Source organism: Myodes glareolus, chromosome 8 (genome assembly GCF_982192425.1).
Source record: "Myodes glareolus chromosome 8, mMyoGla1.1, whole genome shotgun sequence".
Lineage (NCBI taxonomy): Eukaryota > Metazoa > Chordata > Mammalia > Rodentia > Cricetidae > Myodes > Myodes glareolus.
Genome location: NC_142033.1, coordinates 721,930 through 734,183, shown reverse-complemented (window position 1 = coordinate 734,183; position 12,254 = coordinate 721,930).

Genomic DNA, 12,254 nt, shown 5'->3' with positions numbered 1-12,254 from the left:
CAGTCTTGGGGGGGGGGCACAGAGGGATCCCTGGGGCTCACTGGCCAGACAGCATGACCTAGGTGATGAATTCTAGGCCAGTGAGAGACTGTGTCTCTCCTTCCCCAAAATCAAAAGCATATGAGGAATGACACCCGAGGTTGTTCTTTGACCTCCATGTGTACATGCACATCCATACATGTGTGCCCCCACACATACATAGTACCTGTGTACAAATGAGTGTGCAGAAACATGAATGCACACATACATATCCACACACACACACACACACACACACACACAGACACACACACACACACACACACACACACAGATAAGACTTCGAGTAGCTCAGAACTAGAACTAGGCATAGAGGTTACCTGCCTACTACCTAGTGGTCAGACAGATGACCAGCAGGCCCTTCAGTTCATGTCTGGCAACTCAGTGCAAACCAGTCCAGGAGGCAGGAGCTTGAGATGAGTAAAGGTGGTGATGATGCAGAGAATTTGAGAAGTCACAGTGTATCCTGTCCTATTCTCAAAGTGTGGGATTCTGCTCTACCAGAGTGGGCAGGAGGAAGAGAGTAAGGGGCCTCTTGAATCATCAGCCCCAGGGGTCGTGTGAACAGGGCCTCCTGTGGGCAAAGCCTTTGTGCTTCTTCACAACAGGAGAACTTGATGCCTCTTCTCATGTTTCCTGCAGTGAGTGTGTGCAAATGCACACCAGGGCCACCTCCACTCCCGCTGCCTCAACCACAGACAACAAGAAGGGCCTGGTTGGATTCTACAGCTGAACTTTGCAGAGAAAACAAACTTTAACAGAAGGGCCTTCTGCAGTGCTCCAGGGCCGTGTACTCAAATCATTAGCCAGTCTGTCCTCACAGAGGTCTTGGCTCAGAAAAGCCCTGCGGCGAATCAGTTTTCTGCCAAGTGTCAGTCTGAGATGTAAAAACAGGGAAACCAGAAGCATTAAAACTAAGCAGGATGGGAGGGTCGTCTCAGCAGGAAGCAGGCCTGAGACGTGTCTGTGGCCAGGCCAGCAGCAGCCTTCCCACATGCACCTCACTGGGAGCATTTAGCCAGTCCCTAGGGGGAACTGCAGCATCTTTACTTCCTATAGCCTGGGACCTGGTGTCAGGACCAGATTTCCCAGGGCCAGAAAGAGCCAAACAGCAAAAACCACGGCTTCCTGGTCTGAGGCCAGTTGCATTTTTCACATCTTCCTGGTTTCTCAAACACTGAGTTTGAGAGTGATCCCCAAAACAGAGTCCATCTCTCCTTGCACACCACTGGATACTGGATGCTGAGAGAGAGAGAGAGAGAGAGAGAGAGAGAGAGAGAGAGAGAGAGAGAGAGAGAGAGAGAGACAGTGTGCAGACTGCTCCCACAGGGCCTCAGGTCCCAGTGTAAGTGTGTGGTATAAGGAGATTACAGGTCACATTCTGTGGGGTCAGCATATGAACAGCAAAGGGAGCCAAAGGCACCCTTCTTGGGAGAGACAGCCTTGAGGCAAAGTTTCATTTTCCCTAACTCTGGAGCCCAAACCCAGACATATTTGTGCCTTTGGGTCACCAACTCTGACACCCTCAGATTTGGATTTGTGTTTCTAAGGATGATGGGGGCGTGGCTTTTGTCCACCCTAGCCTCTAACAAAATAGTGAGGATTATGGGATGAACCTGTGTGGGAAGTGTGCTGTCCCACTCCACCCCATCTAGCCCTTGGCCCCTGAATCTGACAAAACAGACAGAGGCCATGGAGAGGGGATACAGGAGGGGCAGAGGTAGAGATGGTGAGAAGACACTCTACCATGGTGCCCGAGTCGTGTCCCTATACCCTTTGGTTCTTCCCAGCCCCCACCCTATGTCACCTCCTCTGCTGTTCTCTCCAATGGCTGTCAGGCTTGGTCAAACCTAGACCAAGCGACCAAGGGGATTGCCAGACACCAGGAAGGGAACCTGGTATTTGGCAATCCTCTTGGTCACCCTTTAATAATCCTCACACCCTGGATATTCCCTCTAATACCTTCCCTCAACAAGGCCCTGAAGTCTAGGTCTTTCCCATGCTCAGCTCAGGAAGAGCTGTGAAAGGCTCAGAGGAGTTCAAGGTCATATTTCTCAGTATTTCTATGGTGGGAGAAAAGATATTTCCTGAAAACAGATTCCTGAGGTTTCTAAAGTGCCCTAACTCCAATTACCAAATTCCTTCCTCCTCCTCCTCTGAGAGCTACACAGTGCCCTATGTCATAGAGAATGCACCTCAGGCAGCCTCAGAATACAGGCACAGCACTGGTGTCCCGGGTCTCCTGCCCATACCCCTAGGCAGCTAGAGTCTCTTCCAAGTATTCTAAAGGTCCCTTGGGGAGGAAAGTTTGGGTTCCTGGCTGGACACACACGGCTCTGAGGCCCCAGTGTGCTCTGTAGGCTGACATGACGCTGAGACTGGTATGCTCTGCTCAGATGACACCCTTTGAAGGAGAATCCTGTTACACTGTGTTCTATGCTGTGTGATCACAGGAGCTCTTTTGGAGGGAGCTTTCTGAATAAATGTAACAACAAATGACCCATTGCCTTCAGAAAATGAGGTGTCATTTTCCCACAGACCAGCCATTTTATCAATAGCTTTTCAGGAAATCTTTGGATTTACCTAATCCTATCCATGGATGTTCACCAATTCATGCCCATTCTGATCATGATGAACCTGCAGCTCCTGTCCATGGAGATGGCTATATGAGCGGCTACCAAAGGCTTATGTCCTTCACATACTGTTGATCTGGGGTTGAAGTTCACCTAGTCAGGCATCCCCAAGAGCCTGCATAGACCAGGGTGGCCTCTGCTTTCTCTCATCAAAGTTGTACCCCTTTCCTGTTGGTCTAATCAATTCTTACACTCTGTGGGAAACTCCAGACTCTCAGAAACCTCTGGTTTCTGGTCTGGTACAGACAAACTTCTGTCTGCTCTTGAAGCTCTCTGCCTGTCTGTCAATCTGCCTGAGGATGAATTGCATTGCAGGGCCCAGTTGACCCTGGGTGAGAAGAAAAGGTGAGAACTGGTAGACGCTCATATATGTAGCACTAATACTCCTGTCCTGACAGTAGCAATAGACATTGACACACCCATAGATAGGCCAGAAACAGAGCAGATCTTAGGAATAAGGGTCTTGAAACACTGGTCTAAGCTGCTCACTGGTGTGCCCAGTAAAACATTTTAATTTTTTTCAGATTTAAAAAATTTGAGGATCAGCAAAATAGTTTAGTAGGTAAAGGCATTTGCTGCCAAGCCTGATGACCCAAATTTGACCCCTGAGACTCACATCATGGAAGAAAGAATCCACTTTTGCAAGTTGTCCTCTGACCTCTTAACACACACTGTGTGTGGCAATGCACTAACAAACCCATATAATGAATAAAAATATGTGTAATAAAAAAGAGAATTGAATGTGGTGCTGAGCAATAACACAAGTTTTTGCACATGCTTTATCACTGAACTATTCCCAGTTCCAACAGATTAGTTTGTGTATGGTATATGTACTTGTGTATGTGCACATGTGCATGCAGGTGCACATGGATGGGCACACATTGCATAAGGTCAGAGGCCAACATTAGGTATCTTACCACTATCATTTTCTCCACCTTTATTTTTTAAGACATGACTTTTCAGGCTGGGCAGTGGTAGCACACAATTTAACACTTGGAAAGCAGAGACAGGCAGATTTCTGAGTCTCTCTGGTCTACAGAGTGAGTTTCTAGGACAGCTGGGCTACACAGAGAAACCTTTTCTTGGAAACACCCACCAAAAAAAGACAGAGTTTTCACTGAACCTGAAGTTTATTGATTCAGCTATGCTGGCTGGCCAATGAGCTTCAGCTAACTCACCTTTCTAGAGCCAGAGTTAAAGGTATTCACCACCATTCCTGTCTTATATGGGTGGTGGGAATTTGAACTCAGATTCTCATGCTTGTGTGGCAGGCACTTTGCCCACCTCCCTAGCTCTCCCGAATAGTTTAATTTTTGAAAAGAGAGACAGAGGAATTATGGAACAGCAGTATCCCCTGAAATTCAAGACAGCTTACCCTGTGCTTCCTGTAAGTGACTGTATAGGGACACATCTCTATCAGTGACAGTGTATAGTCAAGGTTACGATCATAGGTCCTGGCATTAATGCCTGGGGTTGAATCATGCCAGACTCCTGAGAGGCTCAAAAATATCATGCATTTAACTGCCTCTTGTGTGGGCTAAACATCACCCGCTGCTATCCACAACTGCACTCCACCTGTACTACAACTGTGGTGCCATATGTCCTTTCTTTGGCCCTTGCAGCTGCAAACCAAAGCTTTGTATATCCTGGGTTTTCTGGACCCACCTGTCAGCAGAGTTGGCATTTTCCCTGAAGTTTTGGGTGCAGCAAGGCCTTCCCAGGTGACTCCTGTGTACATGTCCACTTATGAGAAACCATATGTGTATCCACTAATGGGAGCTCTATGTGTGCTAGTGATGGAGACCATTTGTGTGCTACCTGAGGGAGATCCATATGAGTACCCACTGAAGAGGAACTACATATATGTCAAATAAAGGAACCAGGTAAATGTCCACGGACAGGGAACTATACACTGAAGGGAACTATGCAAGTGCCAATTGATAGGGAAATACTTGTCTGCCAACTGAGGTAAACAGAGTGCTGATGGGATTTCACATACCTAATGCAGACTTGTCTTTCTCCTCAATACTATCTTTTTTTTGAAAGTAATTTTATTAACTTATAAAAGTTTCCATTTCCGCCCCTCCTCCCAACACCCTCCCTCCTCAATACTATCTTTGAGGCTTAGTCTTGTTGGTGCTTTTACATCTAACTCAAGGATGTTTATAACTATGGCATTTGTTTTTTGTTTGTTTGTTTTTCAAGACAAGATTTTTCAGTAGCCTTGGAGCCTGTCCTGGAACTTGCTCTGTAGACCAGGCTGGCCTCGAACTCACAGAGATCCACCTGCCTCTGCCTATCTTTGACATTTGTAAAGTCAAGTCTCTCATGTGCCTGTCTGTGTACACTCTGGATTGTCCATGTGGTGTCTCTCTCTTTGGTGCAGAAGCTAACCTTCAGCCTTTCCAGCTCTGTTGTCAGTATTCCCAAGACACTTGTGTTTCCAAGAATCACCAAGTAGCATGGTGGGGACAGGGTCTGCTGACGGCTTCATGAAGAGCTCCCATAGCCCAAGAGAGTTTACTTGCAGTGGATACTGGCCCAACTCCGGATTCTTGGCCCACCCCCACAAGGAGGTTTCTTCAAAGCCCGAGTTGGTCCAGTGAATGGTATAGGTAGACACACTGATGCAAAGTACATTAGATGGAGAAAGTGTTCCATCAGGCCCTGAAGCCATACTAGGGCTCTCCAAGAACCTTTTGGCACATAGCCTAGCTGCTTCTCAGCTCTGCACAGCAGGTGGAAACATGCACAGCGTGGACATGCACTTTAGATGATTCTATAGCTCAAACCTGTCCACAGTTTTACATTAATTGAATCTAATAAAAAAAACCTGTGAGATAAGCAGTTACTAGGAAAAAATGGGCCTGTACCTTGTATCTTAAGAGATTTGTTTAGTAAAGTTTTCAACTATATTTTACCTAAGTATCACTTTGTGACAGTCTAGAGCAAAAAAAATTTGTCAGAATGTAGGTTGGCGCACTCTCTTCTGGGGCTAGCAGGTGGTTATTGCCTTGAGAATAATGGATATCAGAGCCTTGGGCATTCTTCTGGGGGGTGCTGTGGGTCCTGAGGAACGGTCTAAGTTAACTGCTAACACCTGTGAGAATTCACCACATTAAAGTTGAAGCCCAGCAACTAGTTTAAAGAAAACAGAATCCAAGCTCAACTAGTCCCTCTAGGATTTCATCACCATTCATGTATTTGTAAATGTGCTTAGAAAAAAAATATCACCAGTAGAAGGAGTTGAATCTCTGTGTTCACCAAAGAAAGATATTCATGAAAAAAAATCAAGCCTTTGTCTAAAATAGTCAATGTCATAAAACAGGCAAGTTATGGAAATGTTCCAGATCCAAATTCACCAAAGAGGTGCTTTATGCAGCACAAGTTCCATACTAGACTTGATCCAGACGTACCAGGCTGAGCAAACTGGAACTCAGTCATGGGATGAAGCTAGTCTGTGGTTGACCTCAAGATTACCTATAGAAAACACACAATAGTATACAAAACCTGCAACTATCAAATAGTTTACAATAAAATTGTGTGTACATGTAAATGTGGGCAGACAAGAGCAAGCATGTTTGAGTACATGCAGGAGTATGTGCATACACATATGTGTACTGAACATCACGTGTGCACATGCATATGTATATATAATATATTCACTGGGTTTTTTTTGTATCTACCTCTATACTGTAAATTTTCTGCCACTATGAAATTAATCTCAAACTGAAAGGTAACCATAGGTACTTCTGATGAAAGGGTAAGGGCAGGTGGGACATGATGGCCTAGGAAGACTCAGGATAGCAGTGATGAATGGCTTTCAAAGTGTGTGTGTCCAGTATACTCTCTGCACCGTTCCCCAGTAGGCATTCCTCATGGGGATGTGGGGTCTCTTTTAGGGTTTGTAGACCAATTTGCACTGATACAGGAAGACATGGAGTGGGACTTGGTAGAGGTAAGATAGATGCCAGGGCAAAGTAGAACTTTATGGATATCAGGTTGCAGGCCACACTTACTCCCAGCCTCTCCTTTGGTGTCATCTCTACCCAACAAAATGCTCAGTACCAGTGAAGTTAGTGTAAAGGCTTGGATTTACCACATAAGAATTTTAGGAATTTCCTCCTAGTCTGAAAACTTGTTCAAAACATCCCCTCATATTTACAATTGCTTGGGTTTGAATTTTTGTCCTGTTCAGAGAAGCCATGGCTTCTTAAGAGTTTGTGAGGTACAGATCTGACACTTGAGGCTGTCTAGCTGTGCTTCATTCCATTTAGTGCTCAGGCTGGGTCAGTATAATGGTGCTGTCCTAGGAAGCTGGCTAGGAGCCCAGGGTTCCTCTGGGCCTGAACAGGAGGACCATCACTGCTTGGAGTGCCAACTAAGAGTGACTCAGGCTCAAGGGAGTGTGTCTTGTGGTGACAGGTCAGCAGAGGTGGCTGGAGCAGAGGGCTTTGGGCCATTTGGCTAGACCCATCTCCTGTATGTTGGTACACTTCCTGAGCCTAGTCCTAGGCTTTCTTGTCTATTTTGGGGCTTCTGGATTGTTCTTCTTTCTAATAAAGTGGTCTGTTAGGACTGGTGGGTGGGTGGGGGTGCAGGGGTCTCCACACTGTTATTTTTCTCAATCCCATCTTATGATTTCTAGTTTCTCAATGATAAGCCTACACCAGTGGTGCGGGAGAATTATCTGTATTTTGTCAATCATGTATTTTAATAAAACGCTGATTGGCCAGGCAGGAAGTATAGGCGGGTCAACCAGACAGGAAGTAGAGGCGGAGTAATGAGAATAGGATAAGGCTAGGGAGGAGAGAAGTTCCTCAGACATTCCTGTGCAGACCATCGAAGAGGCAACATGTAAGCTGTCACACTGAGAAAGGTACTGAGCCCATGTGGCTAACATAGATAAGGATAATGGGGTAATATATGTTATAAGAGTTAACAAGAAGCCTGACCTAATGAGCCAATCAGCTTTATAACCTTATGGAGTCCTGTAGTAGTCTTAGAACTCTCTTACTTAAACAAAAGGGGGAGATGCTGTGGGAGTTCCTTCAGCTCCTTCAGCCAATCGCCGCTGAGTTACCAGCCCATTGGGGCGTGGTCTCTCCCTTTAAAAAAAGCAGCGGCTGTCCTCCACTCCTTCTTTGTCTTCCGGCTCCGTTTCCGGCCCCTGGACTCCTTTCCTGTTCGCGCGGAGGGGCTGTTGTCTGGGACGGTAATCTGTAAGTTTTTTCCCCTTTGAATAAATAACCATTCTGTTAATCATAATTCCAAACTGGTGTGGGATTGTCTGTGACTTACGCCTTCATCTGGCGCCCAACGTGGGGCGCCATCTGTAGTATGAGGGCCGGCTTGTTGGGGTTTCCGTCCCGCCCGGTACCCCAACAGCCGGCAAATCCCAAAGAAAAATTACACACAGGACTCCATAAGGTTATAAAGCTGATTGGCTCATTAGGTCAGGCTTCTTGTTAACTCTTATAACATATATTACCCCATTATCCTTATCTATGTTAGCCACATGGGCTCAATACCTTTCTCAGTGTGACAGCTTACATGTAGTTGGGTGTGGTGGTACACACCTTTAATCCCAATGCCTGGGAGGCAGAGGCATATTGACCTCTGTGACTTCAAGTGGTAGAGGTAGATTGACCTCTGTGACCTCAAGGTGTGGTAGTACACGCCTTTAATCCCAATGCCTGGGAGGCAGAAACAGATCTCTGTGAGTTCAAGGTGTGGTAGCATACACCTTTAATCCCAACACTGGGGAGGCAGAGACAGGAGGATCTCTATGAGTTCAAGGACAGCCTGGTCTACAGAGTTATTCCAGGACAAAGATATATACAGAGAACCTGTCTCAAAAAGCCAAAAGTTAAAAATAAAAATAAAAAAATAGAGGTTAAAATAAAGCCACATAAAGATGAAAAATATACAGAGAATCTTGATACTGTATGCTTTTATGCTCTCTTTAAATTGTTTGATTGCTGAGGAAGGAGCAACAACTGCTAAAAGACTTTTGTTTATAAATGCTGCTGAACTAACCCAAGATAGGAATTTTGAAAATACCTTGGCTTCAAAACTGAAGTCAAAAGGTATGTTACTTTGGAGAAGAGATTCTGCTTTTGTTTCCACAAAAAATGAGAGGCTATGGATTTATTCAGAATTAAAAAAAATCATCTTTGACCAAGGGAGGCCACCTGAAAAATCGACAGGAACAGATGGCCCAGATGACAGAGTTCTACATCCAGAACTGATTCAAAACTGCTGCCTGAGATGATCAAGACTCCCAGGATACTTCAGTCAGGACTTGATTATAACTCTAAATTTTCTTTAGGTCCCCATAAGATTATCAGCGCCCCCAACCAGCAGAAAGTAGCCTAAAATACTACGCCCACATTCCCAACAAATGGACTATGGGTATTTTCCTTTGTTTTTTTAAAAAAAAAGAGGGAAATGGTGCGGGAGAATTATCTGTATTCTGTCAATCATGTATTTTAATAAAACGCTGATTGGCCAGGCAGGAAGTATAGGCGGGTCAACCAGACAGGAAGTAGAGGCGGAGTAATGAGAATAGGATAAGGCTAGGGAGGAGAGAAGTTCCTCAGCCACTCCTGTGCAGACCACCGAAGAGGCAACATGTAAGCTGTCACACTGAGAAAGGTACTGAGCCCATGTGGCTAACATAGATAAGGATAATGGGGTAATATATGTTATAAGAGTTAACAAGAAGCCTGACCTAATGAGCCAATCAGCTTTATAACCTTATGGAGTCCTGTGTGTAATTTCTCTTTGGGATTTGCCGGCTGTTGGGGTACCGGGCGGGACGGAAACCCCAACAAGCCGGCCCTCATACTACACACCAGTAACTGCCTGGATGCTATAGTCAGGAAAGGCAAACGCTTAGCTGAGGCTAAGTACTCTGGTCTCTCCAGAAGCATGCCATCAGTAGTAGATTCTGCTTGCAACTGAAAACAGTGCTCAGAGGTACCACTCATTTTTGAAAAGCACATTGTAAGGTAACATCTAACTTTATAGTCTTTATCCTTGGAAAATTTAAAGCTAAAAATGCAATCTCTGCTAGAAGTCAGGGAATTTTGAGTCTTAAGAGATGGAAAGTCAATAAAGGCAGAAGTTGTGGTTGAACTTAGGATCTGGTCAGTTCAGCAAGGGCACAAGAGAAGGGACAGTACTGGAACCATGGGGAAAAAATAGGGATTCTGATATGGGAGCGAAGAAGTTCATGTCAGGAAAGGATGTCTCTCTAAGCAGTGTCTAGGATACCTTTGAAATATGTTTGGGGAAGAAAGTGTTGGGCAGAGGAAATACAACACCATGGAAGTCCGGAAGTATTTACTGCTCAAAGAAATGTGAATTAGTACTTACTGTTTTCAAGGAACATACTTGGATTCTGGTTTTGGTCAACGTGGGCAAGTGCTGCACCCCCTCAAGAGCCTTTTACTGAAACAGAGATGGGAATGTGAACAGACAACTGGTGCAGATGGATGAACAAACCATAGAGAACCAGTTAGGAGAAAGGAGAGAGGAGAGAGGAAGAGAGGGAGAGGGTGAGTGTGAGAGAGTGTTAATGAAGACCAAAGTAGGGGATAGAGATCTTGAAAATTTTTAGTAGGTAAATCTAACTTCAAAACCATGCATGTGTATGGAATTGTGAGCAGACTTAGATGGAAAAACAATCCCTAAAATGAGCAAAGGAATACTGTTGCCTGCTTGTTCATCTGGAGATATAGCTACACAAGGTCTCCTACAAGGGTACCTAGAGAAAGCTACTGGGGTGGGAAGAGGGCAAACGTGTGACCAGTCAGTCAATCACTGGGCTTGGGCCCTAAGCTGACTCCTTGATGTAGAAGTGGACTGTTTCGTAATAGGGCTTGTCTTTATTAAGCCTAGCCATAGCTTTCAATAAGATGGTCCCCTGCAATTAGAGAGGTTAGCAGACTGCCATCATGTCACTGATGATTCCCTCTGAGCTCAACCCACAGGAAGCCACCCTGGCCTTCCTGAGTCATTCTCATCTGGGTGGGACATTGCTCATGCTCCCACTGGGGTTCCTGTCCACTTCTAGGCATGTTCTCCATCACAGTCTCCCATCCCAGTCAGTAGCACTTGTATGGATCTCTAACCCTCCTCCACACTCCTGTTCCTTGACCACTTACTCATATTGACTCTGTTCCCACTGTGCAGAGAAGTAATAAAGACCTATATCTCCACTGGAGTCCCCAGTTGGGTCACCCAATCCTGTTCTGTATTAGAAGGCCATTGTGAAATCCCTGATCCCTCTTGTTCCCTATATATCTACGAAATTCTTCCCATCTTGTGTGTGTGTGTGCACGCGCGCGTGCATGCGTGTATGCGTGTGCACGTATCCTAGGTCTTCAAATCTCCCTGCTTCGGTGCTGGAATTAAGGCATGTGCCACAAAGCTTGATTGGAACAGATTAAAAAAAGGATTTACTTATTTTTATTTTATGTGTATGGGTGTTTTATTTTTATGTGTCTGTGTACCACATGCATGTAGTTCCAGCAGAGGCTAGAAGAGGGTGCTTGGATCCTTTGGAACTGGAGTTACAGACTGTTGTGATCCACTATATTGGTGCTGAGAACCAAACCTGGGTCCTCTGCAAGAGCAGCAAGTGTTTTTAACTGTGGCCTTGTCTCTCCAGCCTCTGAGTAGATTTTTAATGGGACTTCTGCTTCTGACTTGGCGGGGGGCGGTCAGCTGTGCCTCCTGTACTCTTGGTCACTTGCTCTTGTATGTGCAATAAGATTATGGAAGATGAGCTATAAGGTGTTATCTTGTAATCAAAGTTAGATACATACAGCAAGGGCTACACAGCAAGATCCTGTCTCAAATAACAAACAACTGGTGTTGGTGGTGATGTGGAGTGTGCACTCAAGGAGGACAATGAAGAAAAGAAGATAGATAGTTACAGTGGGTAAGGGTAATATTTACTCAGTATCTATTGGGTGTGCTATGGTAAAGGAGGTTAGAGATGAGAAACAATGTCATTATAAGACTAACTACCAATTAAATAAGAATCCAGTGTGGAGTAACTTAAGGCTGTTGGACTCCATTCTATGTCTGAATGTTTAGTGATAGTCTTTACTTTTGGGCTCATAGTCCTGCTGTTGTACAGAGGAATGCTCCTAAGATACCCTAGCTTTTAGGGACATGCAGTTGCACCCAGTGTGTCCCCCTGGTGTCACTGATAAACTTGGTTCAGTTAGACTGTGAGGTACACACACTGGAGAGGAATCAGGCAACCTCTGCACCTGACCTTATCCCATTTTTCCCTTTGTGAGTTTCTTCAGTTGCCCAAACCTTTCACAATGCTGCACTGAATAGATGGTGTGTTTTTCTGTGAAATGAATTCAACAGGGGCTCAGAGTGACACCAGCTTGCATGGTCCCCTATATACCTATGAAATCCTTCCCATCTTGCGCCCCCTAGTGTACCAGAATGTTCTGTGGCAGTCATGTTTTCCCCAGGAAGGCACTGCCCCACATAAATGGATCTGTGCTTTGAGATGCCACTGCTAATCTGTAATTACTTTACCTGTCAACTAGT